The sequence below is a fragment of the Periplaneta americana genome, chromosome 7 (assembly GCF_040183065.1).
Source record: "Periplaneta americana isolate PAMFEO1 chromosome 7, P.americana_PAMFEO1_priV1, whole genome shotgun sequence".
NCBI lineage: Eukaryota > Metazoa > Arthropoda > Insecta > Blattodea > Blattidae > Periplaneta > Periplaneta americana.
In genome coordinates this window covers 91510997-91527768 of record NC_091123.1, presented here as the reverse complement: position 1 = coordinate 91527768, position 16772 = coordinate 91510997, and the positions used below count along the sequence as shown (strand labels likewise).

At 35.9% G+C, this 16772-nt stretch overlaps 1 protein-coding gene and 1 non-coding gene across 3 annotated transcripts in view; one reads left to right on the top strand and one right to left on the bottom strand.

Moving 5' to 3' along the window:
- Positions 1 to 16772, bottom strand: part of LOC138703290 (post-GPI attachment to proteins factor 2-like) — a 159036-nt gene that overhangs the window by 67378 nt on the left and 74886 nt on the right. The gene's annotated exons all lie outside the window — the stretch shown is intronic.
- Positions 5772 to 5843, top strand: TRNAY-GUA (transfer RNA tyrosine (anticodon GUA)). Its single transcript has one exon. It is a non-coding gene; the product is annotated as a tRNA-Tyr (tRNA).

The following is a 16772-nucleotide window of genomic DNA, read 5'->3' as shown; positions in this document are numbered from 1 at the left end:
AAGTTTTTAACACATTTTGCATATATCGTTAATACCAAAAACTCATACCCCTATTAATATATAAAATATTATTTTCTCAAATGATGCACCAGAATGCTACACAGCAGTCAATCTGATTGAAAAGACAGGGAAGCCAACAAATGTTTTACTTTCAAGAAAAGTCTGTATTAAGAAAATACTGCTATACATATACTTATTAATGAGTACTCAAACAACGTAATTCGAATCAATGTGCTCTAATAGGAAAACAATGTATCTAAATATACCTTTGCTAGCCAATGTAACAACTGAACTCAAATGCTAGTTATTTTAATAACAGAAACAATTTTCTTTTATGTATAACTTCAGTATATATGTAACATCAATCTCATCTGATAGCATGGAAAAGTAGCTTGAATGTTACACCAGTAGACCATCTATTCGAAAATAATATAATTTAATACACAATACTACCATTAATTATAATTTTACATACAAAGTCTTAATTTTATAAGTATAAGAATATACAGAGTCTGCCAAAAAATGTATACAATCTTTAAGGAACGAAAACTATTTATTACATGTTTGTTTTACATTTAAATATTGATCACACATGTAGTATTGTCTTCAGTTAAGCACATGGTTACTTTAGATGTTCAAAATGTTTGCTGCTGGAGGCCAGACACATAATGATGAGCGGTCATCACAGCTACATCAGTCAATGTTTCAATGTAGATCACTGCACATGCTGCTGTAATCTCCTGGTGAAGGTCCTCCAGCATATGCAGCTTACGTCAATAGACTTGATCTTTCACAGTGCCCACAAGCAAAAATCCATAGGCTTCTGTGGGGGGGAACTCAACAGGCCCTCTTCGTCCAATCTAATGTCCCTGCAGATTGTTATCTAGGAAAGCTCATACAGCTAGGTGGTAGTGTGGTGGCACTCCATCCTGTTGGTGGAAGACCTCATCATCAGCTCCATAAAGTGCACGCACACCTAGTAGAATTGATGTGCGTAACATTACGAGGTACACTTCTCCAGTGACAGTACTATCAAAGAAAAAGAGTTCTTCTAAGCCCCTAGATGACAGTCCACACCACACATGAACCCCTGGTAGATTGACTGCGTTATCCACATGAATATGCGGATTTTCCTGTGCCCAGTAGACACAGTTATGCCAATTCACTGTTCCATTAAATTAAACTAGGTCTCATCAGACCACACTACCTTCGTCACAAATTGTTCGTTTTCAGTTACCATTCACTGATACCATTTGCAAAATTGCATTTGACGATCAGGATCGTAATCATTAATTGCGTGCAGTAATCGTGGGACGTAAACTTTTCACCTAGCAGCTTTCAGAATACGTCATACATTTGTACTGCTAATCCCCACTTCACATGCACATTGCGTAGCAGACTTCTGTGAAGTAACAAACATGACAGTCGATGACGCAGGACTTGTAGCTGTACGCAGTTTTCCCAATCTTCCTTTGTGAATGCCACAAATCGTTCCATGCATCTCAAACTTGTCAATAATGTGTTTAATTGTTAGGTGGGTTGGGGACTCTGTTTCGTACTCCGCAGCCACTGACTCTGCATTAACAAACCTCATAAACTACTTCAGAATGCATTTTTGCTGCTCGAACATCAAGCGCTCCAGCCATTTTGTTTTCTCACTATTGTGATGAAAGTACTGACATCTGTTGAGCGAAAGACCATACTACAACATACTCGTAATTCAATTAATTGACAATATCAATATCCTGATACAGTCTGACAAAGAGTGTACATATTTTTTGGCAGACTCTGTATAGAGTCAACATAAGAAACCACCACTTCTATTATCCCTCAATACTATAACATAGCAAGTGATCACTTGCATAACTAATGCATTATTCGTTTAAAGAAATGAACAGAATGCTACCTGAATTTTAGAGAAATTGTTCAAAATGTCCTCCATTACGTTCTATATACATGTTGCAGCAATGCATACACATATTGTAGCAATGTATTAAGTTCTGGAACACCAGCAGGAGCTTATTCTCACTAATATTGTGTATAAACTGTGTTATTTCATTCTCGAGAGCTTCCAGAGCATGCCCGGTTGTACTAATACACTTATTTGAGAATATCCCATAGGTAGAAGTCACACATAAATCTGGGGACAGGGCAGTACACAGATCTCTACCTATTACTGTTGTAAAAAATTTCATAAAAGATTTCCATTGAATGCGTCAATGTGTGAATATCTCAATGCCGAGTATTCTGGATGTTCACACAGCTATTCAAAGGAAACCAAGCTTCATTACCGAAGATAAGCAGCATTGGATCAATGATTCCATCGTGAATTGATTCTAATATCTAACAAGAAAATCGCGTGCATGCTACTGAATCATCTGGATTCAACTTTTAACCATCAACACCTCACAGCATTGAAACCTAAGAAATTTCAAACCTCTCACCACCAAATGTTGTGATATGTTAATTTCTTCTGCTAAGCGATGGGTACTTTTTCTTGGGCTCAATTCCATCCTCACAAACATCTTCTCAAATTCGGTTAGAGCACAATTTGGACAACTGTTTCCCCTTATTGAGAATGGAACTGTTCTCGCCATTTAAGAAACTGTTTTGATGAATGGAAAATGTCCAAAACTTGCATAAACACAAGTGCAACTTCTTCTCCAGTAGATATATTTCAACAAAGAAAATGTGTTGGACTGTATTGGGTGACTCAAACCATTCATAAACTATTTTAGGTATTAAAATTATTAAAATGTACATAATATTAAAATATTACAGTATTAAAAAACACTTAACAATCGGTTAAAATTCGTGTTAGCCAGACATGTTTCAGGAGTTTGCTGTCCTATCTTCAGTAGCTTTTGTGCGATATACATCAGCATGAGATGTCAGCATGAACAACAGTTGATCTGGCTCAAAAGCTACTGAAGATAGGACAGCAAAGTTCTGAAACATGTCTAGCTAACACGAATTTTAACTGACTGTTAAGTGTTTTTTAATATTGTAATATTTGAATACTATGTACATTTTAATGATTTAATGAAAAACACTGTTGAATAATGACTAATGATATACACATGTCTACTACATTTTAGGTATCACACACAACATGACTAGGAGTGGGCACACAATACTTTTCGTCACTGAAAATTCTCTAACTCGCAGCACTTGTATTTTAATAATTTTAGTAATGATTGAAGATAACTAAAATAATAAATAGATATAAATGGACAGACTGATTGATTGTTTGTGTTTGAGTAAAAATCAGTCATTTCTAATACGCAGATCTCTCGAGGTAGACCATGGCTCTTAGCTAAAGTGATGGGGTTGTATGAATGTTTTAATTGCTTGAGAGGGTTCGATCCCTGGTTCTTATTTTCGTACCTTTTAACTCGAACTCTAATTTCAGGTGATTTTAGATTCTAATACTTTAAAAACTGGAAATATGTAATCAATCAAAACATCACATGAACCAGGGTGTTCCACAGCAGTAGCAGTGAAAGCTAGAATTCTGCAGACAATAATCATTCATAGTTCGAGTTTACAGAAGAACTTAATATAAGATGTTCCAGCAACATGGTCCAAACTCCATGTGAAGGCAGGAGGCAATGTTCATGAGGGAAGACAACGTCACAAGGAACAATGTACCCAGTCCACAAGTGCTCCGGCACCAGTCATGTTCGAGATGACTGGAAATGTGAATTTAGAACATCAGCAGACAAGATCAGTGCTGAATGTTTATGAAGACAAAGTTTCTGGTGGTTTCGCAACAATGAGCAAACAAATATAAACAATTGCTGAAGACCTTTGGTCTTGGTATATATTTCACTGCAGGTTCCAGCAATAACGACTTGTTTGTTTTTATTTGGTAAAAAAAAAAAAAAAAAAAGATTACAGATGGCATGCACCACAACCTCAGAACTGATGGCATCCATATTGGATGGTGCTCTTGCCAGAACTGCATGATGATTTCGAAAAAAGACATTACTACTCCACAGTGATATTGGAAATCCTAGGTGAGGATCCTGACATGATCCAGTGTGTCCTGTAGTGCTATGAGTGTCAGTACACTTTGGATGCTTGAGACTATATGACAAAGCAGTAGCTTTTGAACTGTACACATGAAATGTATCTTTTGGGCACCGCCAAAAACCCAAAGCCACTGAATGGCGACAAAACAAGGTTTAAGACAGGACATTACCAGAAAGCTATGCATGTCATGTTAACATATGGCCGTTTTAGCAAAGGGGTCCTAATCTATGATGGATCCCATCTAAAGAGTCAAGGCATACAATATGTATAATTTAGATACAGTATACATATTTCTTAAAGAAGTGATAAATACTGCAGCATACAATGAATCTTTTAAAGACTTAACTCACATTCTTCACATGCGACTCAAGTGATTAATATTGCTGATTCCACAGTGTTCTTCATAAACTTCGGTTGTTCACTGCCAAGAAAGTGAATTTGTAAACATTGTGTTTAGTTGTAGTTGATGTGCACAGTTGGGTGTAATTCAATCAATGTAAAATGTGTAAATTAATTTTGTTCTAAAATAAACACTCAAGAAGTTTGCTCCAATACAAGAATTAGAAGTGAGAAAAAATAGCTCTACATATAAAATAATATTACAGGTTTAAATAGTGAATTAATTTAAGGTTGTGTACTTGAAACAGATTTTTGTCTGGGTATATATTTCGCTGGAGATAAGAGTAAAGGTTCCAGCAATGACGACTTGTTTTGCTTTTACTTGGTAAAATTTTAACAAATTACTTAAGAGAAGAGGGCGAAGTTCATAGCAACCCTCCTATATTGAGAGGATACAATTAATGAAAGCACAAAGACAGAAAAAATGGTATAAAAACGCAAGAGAAATCAATAGTGAAAAATCCCATGCCACTGATTACATTGTCTATTCCTACCATTGTCGAATTCATTAGACATTTGTATCGCTAGAAGAATTCATACTTTTAAATTTAATACTGAAATGACCTCGTCTTTTAAAGTAATTCTTGTTCACATAGCATAATCACGAAATTGTTCTTACCTGTAATTTTGTTACGTCAATAAGACAAATATTGGAGTGAACTCTTAAAAGTAGTGAGTCAGAGTTTACATATATTTAGATCTTTCCCAAATTCAAATATTCATAGCTCTGTAAAACTGATGGCATGAAAAAGATGTTAACTTTGAGTTTGAACCCCAGTGGCCATGAGGATTGCACTGCCTGCCTTCAATCAGCATTGAGCACATGTGTGGACTTTGGTCCTACGTTCATAGGCATCTATGACGTAGTGCAGAGGGCGGCCAAGAGTTGGAGCTTAATCTGAGACGATTCTGTCCGACGCCGGGGTGGTATTCAGTGTGGCTTAGTGGATAAAACATCAGCACATAGAGCTGAAAACCCGGGTTCAAATCCCGGCGCCGGAGAGAATTTTTCTCCGTTCCATTACTCTTACATCGTATGATGACGCAGAATATCTGCATGGAAATATCATACGTACTTCGGTACATTAAAAAAAAAATATATATATATATATATATATATATATATGATATGCGTAAATCACTTCGTGATTTAGGATGGCGCTTATTCCGTCGGATCCCGGCCAACTAGTCACTCATAACAAGTGCACCTCAGCACATGTGTGGACTTCGGTCCTACGTTCATAGACATCTATGACGTAGTGCAGAGGGCGGCCACTAGAGGGAACCCAAGAGTTGGAGCTTAATCTGAGACGATTCTGTCCGACGCTGGGGTGGTATCCGGTGTGGCTTAGTGGATAAAGCATCAGCATGTAGAGCTGAAAACCCGGGTTCAAATCCCGGCGCCGGAGAGAATTTTTCTCCGTTCCATTACGCTTACATTGTTAAATGGTTATGTTAATCAAAATGTATATAAGATAATATATTCTTGAACCATTCTTCAGAGAATTAACAAAGGGGTGGGGGAAAGTTACTGTTATTTCTATCATGATAATACAACTCACAATTCCATGCATATTTTTGGCATAGAATTGATGACGAAAAAATTATCTGCCAAGGTTTATGGCAGCCTTGCTCCCCTATCTTTCCATTTGTGATTTTTACTTCTGGCTTAATCTCATACATAAATCATATAAAAATAATCCACAAAACTTGGAGGAACTTAACTGAAAATAGAAAAGTCGTGCAGTCCGCCATTACACAATAACTTCAAAAGTGTTTCGAAACTTTTGACTATGTGAGGAGCCCGTATTCAAGCATAATGTGATAATTTTAATCATTATGTAATTTCCGTAATCGAAGACACAACTGTCCATGCATTAGCTGTTTTTCCATAAAGATGACTCAGCTTATGTGTTAGTCAATGACGTAAATGCCCATTACCTACAGGGCAAATCTGGCCCAGATACATTATAATGTCATGTCTCCTTTCTCCCTCCACCACGACCTAGTAGTGGATAATCAACAAAAGTATATGTAGTAGCAGAATTTAAGTAACCTTATGCACTACTGCAGTATGATGGAAAGAAAAGGATGTAAATATGAAGAAGAATGGGGCGTGAATTATTTTGTTGCATTACTTACTTACAAATGGCTTTTAAGGAACCCGAAGGTTCATTGCCGCCCTCACATAAGCCCGCCATCGGTCCCTATCCTGTGCAAGATTAATCCAGTCTCTATCATCATATCCCACCTCCCTCAAATCCATTTTAATATTATCCTCCCATCTATGTCTCGGCTTCCCCAAAGGTCTTTTTCCCTCCGGTCTCCCAACTAACACTCTATATGCATTTCTGGATTCGCCCATATGTGCTACATGTCCTGCCCATCTCAAACATCTGGATTTAATGTTCCCAATTATGTCAGGTGAAGAATACAATGCGTGCAGTTCTGTGTTGTGTAACTTTCTCCATTCTCCTGTAACTTCATTCCGCTTAGCCCCAAATATTTTCCTAAGCACCTTATTCTCAAACACCCTTAACCTATGTTCCTCTCTCAGAGTGAGAGTCCAAGTTTCACAACCATACAGAACAACCGGTAATATAACTGTTTCATAAATTCTAACTTTCAGATTTTTTGACAGCAGACTAGATGATAAAAGCTTCTCAACCGAATAATAACACGCATTTCCCATATTTATTCTGAGTTTAATTTCCTCCCGAGTGTCATTTATATTTGTTACTGTTGCTCCAAGACATTTGAATTTTTCCACCCCTTCGAAGGATAAATCTCCAATTTTTATATTTCCATTTCGTACAATATTCTCGTCACGAGACATAATCATATACTTTGTCTTTTCGGGATTTACTTCCAAACCGATCACTTTACTTGCTTCAAGTAAAATTTCCGTGTTTTCCCTAATCATTTGTGGGTTTTCTCCTAACATATTCACGTCATCTCCATAGACAAGAAGCTGATGTAAGCCGTTCAATTCCAAACCCTGCCTGTTATCCTGAACTTTCCTAATGCCATATTCTAAAGCGAAGTTAAAAAGTAAAGGTGACAGTGCATCTCCCTGCTTTAGCCCGCAGTGAATTGGAAAAGCATCAGATAGAAACTGACCTATATGGACTCTGCTGTATGTTTCACTGAGACACATTTTAATTAATCAAACTAGTTTCTTGGGAATACCAAATTCAATAAGAATATCATATAATACTTCCCTCTTAACCGAGTCATACGCCTTTTTGAAATCTATGAATAACTGATGTACTGTACCCTTATACTCCCATTTTTTCTCCATTATCTGTTGAATACAAAAAATCTGATCAATAGTCGATCTATTACGCCTAAAACCGCACTGATGATCCCCAATAATTTCATCTACGTACGGAGTTAATCTTCTCAAAAGAATATTGGACAAAATTTTGTACGCCGTCAACAAAAGTGATATTCCTCGAAAGTTACTACAGTTAGTCTTGTCCCCCTTCTTAAAAATAGGTACAATTATGGACTCCTTCCATTGTTCTGGTACAATTTCCTTTTCCCAAATAGCAAGTACAAGTTTATAAATTTCGCTATGTAATGCACTTCCACTCTCTTGTATTAATTCTGCTGGAATTTGATCGATACCTGGAGACGTACTTTTTCAGATTTTCTATAGCAATTTCGACTTCTGAAAGCGTGGGTTCGGGTATAAATGGCTCAGCAGTTTGTATTTCAATTTTGTCCCGATCATTTCTATTTGGCCTATGTACATTTAGTAGTTGCCTAAAATAGTTTTTCCATCTGTTTAGGATGGATGGAGTCTGCAAGCAAGTCACCATTCTCATCCTTGATCACATTTACCCTTGGCTGATATCCGTTCTTAAATTCCTTTATACCCTTATATAAATCTCGCATGTTTTTATTCTTACTATTTGTTTCTACCTCATTCAGTTTTTCCTTCAAGTAACCTCTCTTTTTATACCTAAGTGTACGACTTGCTTCCCGTCTTTCATTGAAATAATTATCTCTCTTCTCCTCAACTGGATCCTGTAAGAATTTCAATTTTGCCTGTTTCCTTCTTTCTACTATGATGCAACAATCTTCATCAAACCACGGTTTCTTTTTCTTAATTTCATAATAACCTATGCTCTGCTCAGCTGCAATTTTGATACTATCTCTGATATTTTCCCACACGCTATTAACATCTAATTCTTTCTCAACTTCGTCAGAACTTTCTAAAGTGGCAAACCTATTCGAAATTTCGACCTGATAATTTTGCTTAGTTTCCTCGTCCTTTAATTTCAAAATATTGAATTTAGTAATATTAACTTGGTGCTCTACTCGCTTGGCTACTGATAGTCTTTCTCTTAATTCTCCAATTACCAAATAATGGTCAGAATTACAGTCTGTACCCCTGAAAGTTCGAATGTCTACTATACTAGTATGTCTCCATTTATCTATCAAAATGTGATCTATTTGGTTGTGTGTCAATCCATCTGAAGAAGTCCAAGTATATTTATGTATATCCTTATGGGGGAATGTTGTACTTTTGACAATTAAATTTTTCGATGTCGCAAAGTTGACTAATCCAACTCCATTGTCACTACTAGTTACGTGTAGGCTCTCTTTTCGAATAGTTGATCTAAAAATATCCTCTCGTCCTACTTTAGCGTTGAAATCCCCAATAAAATTTTTGTGATATCTAGGTAACTGATCAAAAGTATGTTCTAATTCCTCATAGAAGCTATCCTTTATATGGTCGTCTTTCTCTTCTGTAGGGGCATGAGCATTTATAACTATGATGTCGCACCATCTACCCTTAAGTACTAAATACGATAACCTGTCACTGATAAATTCGACCTTTTTTACTGCTGATTTTATTCTTTTATGAACAAAAAATCCTGTTCCTAATTGGTGATTATTGTTTCCTTCCCCATAATACAACAAGTAATCTCCTATTTGTGATATGCCATTTCCATCTAACCTAACCTCTTGTACTCCCACGAAGTCTATTCTATATCTAGCTAGTTCTTTTGCTACTAATGTTTCCCCTTCTGTTCTATAAAGACTAGTTACGTTCCAAGTGCCAAATCTCAAAACCTTATTCCTTTGCTGTGGTCGTGCCAGAGAATCAGTCCTATTCCGAGGCTTATTGTAGGGATTCGTAACAAGCTGTTTTTTTACGGTGATGGGTTGTTAGCCCTTCGCTCAACCCCCAAGCTGGAGGACCACCCCTTATCGGCTGGCCACGACTGCTTATTCAATATATTCGCAGATTATTATTTTGTTGCATATAAAAACAAAAGTATGTACTGCATAATATGCAATAAAATACTATCCTCCATAAAGGTATATAAAGATCGAAGATATTTTACTATAAAAACATAAGCTTGCAACATTGAAAGGTAAATTTGTTATTGTTGGTTGGTAGGCAATGCTCTGGTATCATGGCAATGAAGCCATCAGCCATCTTGCAGTCCAGTATTTTTCTGTGGTGTTGAGATGAACAGACAAAGCTTCGCAATTTTCCAGGTAGAGCTTATCCATGATTACGTCCTATCCATATAACACCGAATTGGGTGAGAGGGATTCTATATAAATGAGCTGCCAAACAATCATGTCTGGTCAGAAGGCGGAAGGTTGTCACTGCTGAATTTCTTGGTTTTTCAGGAATTATGTTTAAATTTTGGAGGAGGGTTCCCATGATTTATCTTTAGCTGATTCCTTTATTCTGTTCAAAAATTTTTGTTTGTATTGGAATTTTTTATTGAATTTAACAGAAATAAATGATTTTTGAGTAATACGTTTTTGTATTAGGGTGCAGCCTTTCTTAGCCAGTTGATCCAACCATTCATTACCTTCAATGCCACAGTGCACTGGAACTCATTGCAGAACTATTTCCTTGCCTAGTTTTTGGAGCTGTTTGATCAGGATGCAGCACCTGAAAAGCTGTGTCAATTTTCTGTGAACTATTATTAGCTATAGCTTGTATAGCTGCTTTTGAGTCAATGAGGATTACAGCTTTGGAAAATTTATTTATTATTTGAAGTAGATTGGTTAGAATAGTGAATATAGCTTCAATTTCTCCATCGAAGTTTGTGGAGCTCTTCCTGATTGCTTTATAGAACGAGAAAAATTTACAAGTTCCTCCAGCTCCTGCATCATCAAAATCGTTTTGTAAAGATACATCACACCTGTGTGGAGTTACTGGTCTCCCATCAGGTGCCTCCCCAGGTAGTGGATAGGGGAACACTCACCAGATATGGTGGGTACTAGGGAAATAAAATACCCAGGGCGAACCAAAACCAGTGCTGCTGCCTTGCAGTGAGTAGTTGGCTCTACAAAGGCTAGAGGAAGAAAACCCTGATCAAAAATCACCTGGCCCTCCAGGTTGGGGGTTTAGACATGAGGCTGACTACCTCTATCTAGTAAAAAAATTCTACCATCGAGAAACCTAAAGAATTTAGCCGGATTGATTTAAGGAAACAACCCTGCAAACGGAAAATTGATATGTATATGGCTACTTGGAATGTAAGAAGTTTATACCGAACTGAAGCGTTAAGAAACCTTGTTCAAGAGCTTAGTAAGTACAATATAGCAATAGCAGCTATCCAGGAGATTTGATGGCAGGGCTCAGAAATTTTTGACTCTGGAAATTATACTGTGTTATATAGTGGTAATGGAGATAGAAACAACTTTGGTACAGGCTTTTTGATTTGCAAAAACTTTAAAATAAACCTACTTAATTTTTACCCAGTTAATGAACGCATGTGTTCGATAAGATTGAAAGGAAGGTTCTTTAACACCACAATAGTTTGTGTACATGCTCCTACTGAAGATAAGGATGAAGCAATTAAGAATGCCTTTTATGACCAATTACATAGAGTATGCCAACAAATCCCCAAACATGTTATCATTATGGGTGATTTAAATACCAAAATTGGCAAAGAATATATGATTACTAATATTGGTAAAAACACTCTCCATGACACCACAAATGATAATGGGGAAAGATTAAGTGATTTCGCGATATCTAAGGATATTGTAGTGTCTACCACTATGTTCGCGCATAAAAACATACATCTACAAACCTGGACATCACCTGATGGTCACACTACTAACCAAATTGACCATATTTTGATCAATACAAGACATGCATCAGATATCTTAGACGTGCGATCATTGAGGGGTGCAGATTGTGATTCAGATCACTTTTTGGTGAGAGTCAAGTATAAACAAAGAATGTGTACAATAGCTTCACATTCAAATAAGAAATGCATCAAATTTGACATTGGATGACTAAAAGATAGTACAATAGCAGATAAATATAGAAGAACTATTGGAAATAATATTGGAATGCAAACGACGGAAGATATGGACATAGAACAGAAATGGAATTTTATCAAACTATACATAACACAGCAACGAAGTAATTTCAACAGTCCAAAATAAAATCAGAAATCAATAGTCTGACAATGAATGCCAGGAAACAATTAACCAAAAAAATGTCCTTAGACTTAAAACGATCCAAAAATGAACTAGAGCAGCAGAGGAAGAATATAAAGTTGCTCGTAGAATCGCAAAAAATACATCTAGGAAGAAAAAGAAAGAATTTGAAGAAAGCATACTCTATGAATTAGATGATAATTTTGGGAAAAATGAGAGTAAAAAATTCTGTGAAAGTGTGCGCAATATTAAGAAAGGTTTTCAACCAAGAACCATTATATGTAAAAATAAAGAAGGAAATCTGATTGCTGGGGAACAACAAGTTTTAAAAGTATGGGCAGAACACTTTAGTGACTTGTTAAATAATATCGGAGAAGATAAAGTCGAATCTGATTTATTGTTTTTTGGACCAGACCCTTTTATATCTCCACCAACTGCTTCAATGGTATATGATAAAATACTAAGGATTCTATTAACACGGTATAAAACACGGTGGTAAAAATATTATGGAAACATATTTATAAGTTAATTCTTCACATTTGACATCTGGAACAGATGCCTAATGATTGGAATGTAGCCATTATATGCCCGATACACAAAAAAGGCAACAAACTTGAATGTAACAACTACAGAGGAATCTCACTTTTAAATGTTAGTTACAAGATTTTTTACAAATATTTTATTTAAATATATTGAACCATGTTGAGTCAACACTTGGTAGAGGTAGATCTACAACAGACTAGATATTCTCATTACGCATGATTTTAGAAAAGTTTTATGAATTCAATTTACCATTACACCAGTTGTTCATTGATTTTAGACAGGCCTTTGACTCAATTAACAGGAACTATATATTTGATGCCATGACAGAATTTGGAGTCCCCAATAAGCTAATTACCTTAACAAAAATGACCTTAGTGAGAACGCAAAATAAGGTTAAAATACAAAACAAATTGTCAGAAAGTTTTTAAACCCATAATGGAATTAAACAGGGTGATTCTTTATCAACGCTATTATTTAACATTGATCTGGAACGAATTATCAGAAAGATTGTTATCAATCCTGGTGGAACAATATTTAATAGAATGTTCCAATATTTTGCATTTGCTGGTAATGTTGCTATATTTTCACGAATGTATCCTCTCTTAATGATGTTTTGAGGCAGATACAACATGAGACAAATATATCAGGTCTGGAGATTAATAGTACTAAAACAAAATATATGAATAACGCAACCAAAAGTAATAACAACTTAACCACTATTGTTTTAAATGATATAACTCTTGAGGATGTCTCTAACTTTAGATATCTTGGCTCGACACTTACTGATGTCAACAATATGTTAACTGAGATTAAGGGGAAAATTGCTACTGGTAATCGATGTCTTAGAGCATTAGATAGAATCATAAGAGCTAGATATATCTCAAGAAAGGTTAAAGTGAGAATTTATAAGACTATCATTAAACCTACAGTTACTTCTGGAAGTGAAACTTGGACCCTACCTGAACGAGCAATAACTATCTTAAACAATTGGGAAAGGAAAATTTTAAGAAAAATTTATGGTCCTGTTTATGATGGGGGAGTTTGGAGAATCAGAACTAATTCTGAATTACAAGCATTATACAAGGATACAAGTATGATATAAAAATCAGAAGGTTGGAGTGGCTGGGCCACATCATCAGGATGGACAATAATAGAATTCCTAAAATACAACTAGATGTGAAACCAAGTGGTAAAAGAAGAGTTGGTAGGCCCAAATTACGATGGCTGGATGATGTCCAAGATGATCTTGTCAAGGCAGGAATTAGGAGATGGAGGCAGAGAGTGTTGGATAGAAAGGATTGGGCAAAGATTCTTAAGGAGGTCAAGGCTAAACTAAAAGGACTGTAGGACTACAGATGATGATGATGATGATGATGATGATGATGACAACGACGACGACGATGATGATAATAAAGATCCATCACTGTAAATATGTAGCCAGGTTTCACAAGGATATTTGCTATTAATTGTTTCTAATGTTAATTGTTTTGCTACGTTTGGATTTGTATCATTTTTAACCATTTGTTCCAATAAGTTGTTTCCAGTTTGAATATTTATCTATTCCAAGGGATTTTGTCGGATTTGTAACATTCCAATGTTAGTTTGGGGAATGAGATGCGTTTGTAATCTTTTAACTTTCTGCATAAATCCTTCTTGTGTTTTTAATTTAGTGTGCAAGATTTTGTATTTTCTCCAACAGTCTGTATTAAGCAGTCTGATTAATTTCTCATACTGGATTTCTGCTTGTTCTTCAAACTCGTGTATCTGTGGCTTTTGTTGAGTAAGTTCTGCAGTGCTTGGGAAAAGTGACATAAGTCAGTTTTCACAAACCTTTTTTGATAATTTATTGACAACTTACACTAGTTTATGTTGATTTGATTTTTTTCTGTATGAATTATTGTAATGGGAGGAATACCTATGTATTTTTTTTCCAAGCGAACAGATGTTCTGCAAGTTGTCAATAAATTATCAAAAAAGGTTTGTGGAAACTGACTTGTGTCACTTTTCCCAAGCACTACAGAGTTTCTCATTGAAACTATTGGTGTGGATTTCACTGCACCTGTAATTAAACGTAGTGTTTGGTTTTGAAAATATTCTATTTTATTTAATTGTTGTGGGGTGGCTGTGATGAGTATTTCACTACATTTGAGAACAGGTTTTATGTACATATTATATGTGGATTTTAATGTACGTCTCTGACTTCTCCATTTGCAGCCAGCTAATCTTTTTAACAGATTTAATATCTTTGGAGCTTTTTCTACTACAGTATTAGTATGACCTTTCCAAGATAATTTGTTATCAAATATGACTCCTAGATATTGTGAACTTATTGTTCTTTGTAAGAGAAGTCAATTATCCATGGCAAACTGATTCGCTTTGGATATAAAGTGTGGGTTCTCAGTACTGTTCAAGGGTACACTATAAACTCTGACTCTATCAAGGAAAAATGCCATTCAGTGATATGGAAGACGAAAAAATATGGGAAAGCTGCTGTACTATTACTTCAATTCTGCGATTCACAATGCATGGATCATTCATAGGAATTGCCATGACGACAAATTCCATCATCTGGAATTTAGAAGGCAAGTGGTGCTTGGCTATTTGTCAAAATCTGGATCTCCAGGAAGAGAGCAGGAAGGCATGTGTCATTGAACATACATGATGTGCAATGTTACAATGGATCAGGACACTGACCACAAGAATGCAACCATCGTCATTGTGCATATGAGAGATGTGTCTCAAGAACAAGAACACAATATGGTAAATGCAATGTGTTCCCGATAATATTGCATAAAAGGAAAATATGCTGTATTGTATTTGTTCATTTATCTGTGTTATTTTCTATATTGTCTTATTGTATGAAGCATCCTTGCATATACCTATAAATATACTAGTTCAAAGCCAATAAGGTGTTTAAAGGTCACGAGAGTAGGCCTATACTTTATTTGAAAAGAACTGATTATTATGAAACTAAAAAAATGCTCATATATCTGCCTAGCATGCCCAAATGGGTTCGAAAAATAACAGCTCCCTATGCTCAACTGAAATCCATATCCAAACTATTAATGACATCATACTGTTCATTGGCTACGTGGCTACTAAAATCAACAAAAAAAAAAAAAATTGATAAAATTACAAACAAAATAATTCAGGCAGATAAGGGTTAAAAATAAGACTAGCATTTTTGATAGATGTTGATAAAATAATTGAAGGAGCTGCAAAAGAAATCAATGAATCATGACTGCGCAGATGAAATGTTATATGCTCATGAAAAATTTCGTGGTCTGGGTTTAATGAGAGTTATTGGGAAGCTTTTCTCAAGCACATTAACATTTGTGGTATGTTACTTCAACAAAATGATGATCATCTCCATTTTGTCCGTCGTCTGCATGATGAAAAAGCTTCTGCATTATTCAAATAAGCAATAATTTCTGCTGATATCACTCAATGGACTGGTCAATGTATATGAAAGACTTGGACTAGCCATTCCTTAAGGGGTAAAGGTGCAATTCTCTATTCTGAGATTCCTAAAACAAACTCATGGGTCTCTAACAAGAAACAACTGTCTTCTTCAGAATGGTAAGGTAAAGGTATCCCCGTAACATGCCATGAAGGCACTTGGGGGGCATGGAGGTAGAGCCCCATGCTTCCCATGACCTCGGCACTAGAATGAGGTGGTGTGGTCGGCACCACGCTTTCTTCAGAATGGACTAAAGCCCTAAAAATGCCATGTAACATCTCCGCTGTTCATGCCATATACTGGGCAGAAGTTTCAGTACAACCTGCTGTCGTTTTCTGGAATCCAATGTGATTGAAACACTTTGACATGTGCTGGGATCATGCCCAAAAACGAACTTATCACTAATGCAAGACATCACAAAGTTACAACCACATTGGCCTCTACCCTAAAATCCTTAGGATGACAAGTTCATGAAGAAATCAACTGTCTCTCTGCTGACAGTTCACATCATAGAGCCGATATAATTGCAATGAACAAATGTACACAAAAGCAATCATTATCAATCCAACTATCAGATTTGAGAGACTTTACAACAGGCTGATGAAGTGGATAAAGAGAAGAAGTCATCTATGAGCCCTGCCTGCATCTCTTATCTGGCATTGAAGTATCTTTCAGTAAACAATTGGTCAGTTATTGGCTTATTTGGTTGTAGAGGAAGAATTCCTAAATTATCATGGACATTTCTAAAAAATTTTGAAGTTCCTCTCAACTGGTTGTGTGAAACTTCGTTTCAATAATTAAGAACTCTTTGAAGATTCTTCTCCATCATTCATATTTCAACAAACCTAACAATATTTGAATTATTAATAATTCTCTTTTTTTCAGACTTTACAATCCCAGTGAA